The sequence below is a fragment of the Eurosta solidaginis genome, chromosome X (genome assembly GCF_040869045.1).
Source record: "Eurosta solidaginis isolate ZX-2024a chromosome X, ASM4086904v1, whole genome shotgun sequence".
NCBI classification, from domain to species: Eukaryota; Metazoa; Arthropoda; class Insecta; order Diptera; family Tephritidae; genus Eurosta; species Eurosta solidaginis.
This window is the reverse complement of record NC_090324.1, coordinates 18,617,957-18,622,819: the sequence shown is the minus strand read 5'-3', so window position 1 is coordinate 18,622,819 and position 4,863 is coordinate 18,617,957. Positions and strand designations below refer to the sequence as shown.

The window sequence follows — 4,863 nt, the reverse complement described above, 5'->3', positions numbered from 1 at the left end:
GAGCATTATACGGGGCCGCCCTGCCAATTGAGCGGCGTGACGAGCGGGACGGACGCGGTTCCGCGTCGCCACGGCGCCGCCCGGCAGAGCGGTGCGATGGGGGGAAAGGACGTGTCTCCCCGCCATCCCCGCGTTGTAAGTTTGAAGGCCTTTCATGCCGTAGGAGCGGTCGGAAACGTTGTGGTCCTGAACCGCCCGGTGGTGTCGTGGCTAGCATTGAAGTAGGATCTTCCCGTCGTTCGACCTCTTCCTCGGCGACGTCCGCTTCCCACCACAGGGTTTGTTCCGTGACGTGGATGGATAGGGCTCCGTCGGAGCTCTCTTCGCCATCGCTCTCGTGGGACGGTGGTGGAACGTCGTCGAGGTGTGTTGACGTGTGGTGCTGCTCGTTGCACCGATGACAGCGATCTTCGCTGGGACATGTCTTCCGTTGGTGGAATGGCGATAAGCAATTTGTGCAATATCGCAAATCTATGATCGTCTTTAGTCGATCCATGTTTGTCATGCCCCGGTAAATCGGGCAGAGCCTTATGCTGTGCGACTTTTGACATAGCCGGCAGGGGGCGCTGAATGTGTTGCCGCGTGCCTCCGTCTTGGTGCGTTTGTGGGACAATCCAGTCATTCTGGAATATCAAATTGTTAGTAGAACATTCGTAGATGCCCTTAGATTGGGTGGCTTATGAGCGGAGACAAGGAGCTTAAGAGGCTGAGCTTGTGGTTGGCGTACTCGGGATGAATAATATGATTAAATCAGTCTGCCGACATAACGACGTGTAGTGATTGAAACCACTGTTAGGTTGGGGTAAAATTGCATTGAGATACGCGTAAAGGTTATCTTTAATGTTGAAAATATTTTCATCAGAATGAAAGTTCTGATGTTGAAACAATCAAGGAGTGAAATTAAGATTTATTAAATATAGACTTCGGACAAACTATATTTTTTGGTGTTTGCCTAATACAGGCAATATGCGGTAATATACGCTACATTTGTGTAGCAGATGGTATCACGAGTTACCCGTGTATTTTCACGGCTCCTTGTAGTTGCCCTACAACAATTTGGTCACAAAACTCACCCACGCCGATACAAATGTGGCTGTGAATATAACCTATGAATCCCGGTAAAATGACTAGTCAAATGACGTCGTGCATACAAATGTGCGACAAATGTAAAGAGGCCTTTACTCGCTGTCTGGGAACACTCTTTGTGTTGATTTGGGCCATGTTGTGTGAGAATCACAAATTGTGGTGTGTTTGTTGATTCCAACACAACCCTGGCGGGAGTAGCCTACGCTAACGAGTGTGGCAATTTGTAGAGCTGTCAGCTGTTCACTCTTCCAATCGTTGGAATGAGACCGCTGTGCGGTGCTGCCCATTGCAATGTATTGATGCATAATGGTCATGTCATGAAGTATTTAGGGACAGCTTGCGTCTGAGTCCTGACGCGACATTAAATTTATAGTCTGTTCTAAAGGGTTTAATTTCTCCCCTGTTTGTAGCATCGAAATCATAGATGACACTACTTTATTCCTGCTGGGATTTCAAGCTAGAGGAATTGTCGAAACGTTAAAACACCAAAACAATTGCTCTCACGAAAGCGATGGCACTATTCCCCCAAAATTCGCGAGTTAGACCTGTTTTTGTGTAAGTTTTACTTTTTATTTTTGCATTAACATTTTGAATCAGGAAGAACAATGCAACGAACACGCGAAAATTATTTCGGTCCCGAGTGGTTCACCCTCTTCACAAGAAGGTTGACTTTGATAGTGTTCTAATGCACCAAATTTCCAAACTAAAAGAAAGTGTTTATTTGTCAGAAGAAACCTATCGAAAATACGAACTGACTCGTTTGTTTTCAATGAACTAGGCTGTTTTATTTGTCAGAAGAAACCTATCGAAATACAAACTGACTCGTTTGTTTTCAATGACCTAGGCTGTATTTTCGTGTTTCGTATTTCGTTAGTTTTGTTCGGGTACTAACACTGGAGTTTTTTGAATCCCACGGATCCGACTTGTTATCCCCTGGGATCGCGCGCAATGTGTTTAAGGTGTAAGAAAAGACAAGAGCAAATGTCATCGAGTGGCAACCGTGTTTGGGTCGTTCACAATGGCACTCATTCATGGATATATACTATTTCATTCACAATGACACTCCTTCATGGATACATACTATCTTGGAAATAAATTGACGAATTGGCAGAGCGTGGTTCCGGTAAGAATGTTGATTATTCTTATTACCGATTTACTAATTTGATTTCTCTTCTTTTCATTTCTATTTCAAGGTACCTGTTGGGGAATATCTACAATTTCCCTGGGGGATCGGTCAAAAATGACCGACGCTCACTTAGTGGTGACAGATGAACTCCTTTATTTGCTAAGTCCTGTAGCATCTATCATCCAAATCAGCGGATTCAGCCGAAGCGCGGCCATTGAGTGTAAAAAACAAGGGACAAGTATTTCCTCCAAATACTTTTCTAGTTGGTCACGCCGTTGTTTGAGAACTGCTGGACTCTTGTTGCCATCAGCTCTTCAGTACGCAAGCTCAGCTACTAACTTTCATGTAGCGGCCAAAATCTTTAGAGCGTCGCTCCCCTAACCATCCGACTTGGTGTACGCGTACAACATGCGTGCCAATCTGGTAATTGATTTCGAGCCCCATATAGTGGTGTTTTTACCTAACCCTTTCATCCGTTTTAGATGGGCTAACACTTTACAACTTGAATTGCGGAGCATGTCCTGAATACGCAGCCGGTGCCAGTGGTACTGCTGGTGACTTGCGCAATGGCCGAGGGGGCTTCCATCAACCTCGTCGAAAGCGCATCCAATTCGGAATATGGTACGCTACAAGGGGGGTGCGATGACACTTTGTGACACTTTGCCGAGACAACTGTAGGAAGGTCAATATGTGGCCATTACTGCCGATTATCGCTCTATATCCTACGGATCTTCTACAGGTATTTATGCCACAAAACATTTTACACGCATGAGTGAAATTTGGTGTACATTAGGAATGTGGTATGCATGATATATGGCCGATTTCCAAATAAGTGTAGTAATAATGTAGTTCTAATGCAAGGAAAACACGACGCCTATTTAGGCCAATGAATAAAAAACTGATTTATTAAATAAATTAACCGGTGCAGTGCTAGTCCCCTCGTATGCGGCCGAGATAACAAAGGGAAGCCTTCAGTCTAAATTAGACGATCTCAACCGGCTAAACCTTCCTATTGGCTTTTTGAAAGGACATATGTTAGCCATCCGTCATATTGAGATTAGTCCTAATGACATTTAGGCGTTTCCCTTTGTTCTCTGGGTGCTTATTAAATGGTATGGTTGAGGGAAAAGGGAGCTTTCAACATTCTTTATTTAACCTTTCAGTTTTTACTCCCAACCAGATCTAATGTGTTCACTTGCATGCGTTGGTATGATGTTATAGCCAATCATACAAGGTAGTCTGCATCCTTTAATAGACTCTGTTGGTGCAGGACTCAATCGACTGTCATTTGCGATAGGTGGTGTGGTGGGAAGAGGCTGCATCACTGGTATGATTGACTGTGATGACACCATAAGCGCTAGAGTATGTGTACGGGCATGTGCCTGGCAACCCTCAACATTGCCTAAGAAAGAGAATAATAACAAATGCACGAAAATGGTTTGGTTTACAACGAAAAAAATGGTGTGATTTAACAAATTACACAGATGAACACAAACCGCTTGCCATCGTGGCTAGTGGCTTCCCGTTAAGGCTCGCAGTGATCCAGTTATGTGGTCCAAAAAATTATGATGGTTTAACAAGGTCCCACCGATGTAATGTGGGATGGATCGGATTACTTGGTTATTGAGATGTTCCTTCGTCAGATGAACATGTTGCTGTTATGGAATGTATGCGTGATGTGAAGTGTGAAGGTGCAATCCTGTCTACGACGCCACAAGGGGTTGCCTTTTCGGCTGTACGTGCGGGGTTAACATTTTGTCGGAGGACAGGTCTGCATGTTATGGATATTATGGAAAATATGGGTTGTTTGTCCACACTGCAGTGATTGCCCTAATATATTCGCATCTAACAGCGACGTTGAGTTAGCCAAAATTGCGAATGTCGCCCATTTGGGTACGTGACCAATTGAGCCGCGTCCAAATGGTTTAGTTGATTCTGGGTCAACTCCAATGCCGGATTCAAATACAGCACGTTTGGAAGTCACTAGTTACCCAGATAACAAGTAAAGAGTCTACATCCAGGCTAACGAGGAATCAAGCGTCAATTGATTCACTTTTATTTGAATTCTGGATTAAGGAACCGCTGCATTTTGACTAATACATTACGAAGCAATATACAAACTTTTAGGATATATGTAATACCAGCATGCCATCGTATTACTCCATGATCTTAAATGTTTCAGTGTGTTGACGGCGTGTCTCAGATCCCCTTTGGGAGCGTAGAGAGGCTGTTATCCAGACCCATGAGTTACTAAGATTATGTCCAATGTTGTCTTGGGCTTAATAAGCTTTCGTTTCGTAAACGTTTCTTTACATGTTTAGAATGGTAGTTTAAAAATAACCTTGTTGTGCAATCCGTAAGCTTAAAGGGAGTTTTAATTGTGCAATCTTTTTTCACTTATCAGTTGGATTGGTTATTAAAGACCACAAAATGAGGCAATATGAGTGTCAGTGTTCCTCTTGGTTTTCCCTACAAATTGGCCGGACGGGACCTACATCTTTTATACCGACTCCGAACGGCATATGCAGGGCAGATGAATTTTCACTGAGAGCTTTTTCATGGCAGAAGTACACCCGGAGCGCTTGCCAAACACTGCCGAGGGGCGACCCCGCTTAGAAAAATTGTCTTCTAATTGAAAAACTTTATTTCTA

The 4,863-nt window shown here is 43.9% G+C and overlaps 1 long non-coding RNA gene and 1 pseudogene across 1 annotated transcript; both read left to right on the top strand.

Moving 5' to 3' along the window:
- Positions 1-1,922: 1,922 nt before the first annotated feature.
- LOC137234489 (uncharacterized) lies at positions 1,923-3,074 on the top strand. Its single transcript, XR_010947809.1, has 3 exons — positions 1,923-2,209; positions 2,280-2,635; positions 2,695-3,074. It is a non-coding gene; the product is annotated as an uncharacterized lncRNA (long non-coding RNA).
- Positions 3,075-3,541: 467 nt separating this feature from the next.
- LOC137234808 (cytosolic Fe-S cluster assembly factor Nubp2 homolog) lies at positions 3,542-4,309 on the top strand (annotated as a pseudogene).
- The last annotated feature ends 554 nt before the right edge of the window (positions 4,310-4,863 follow it).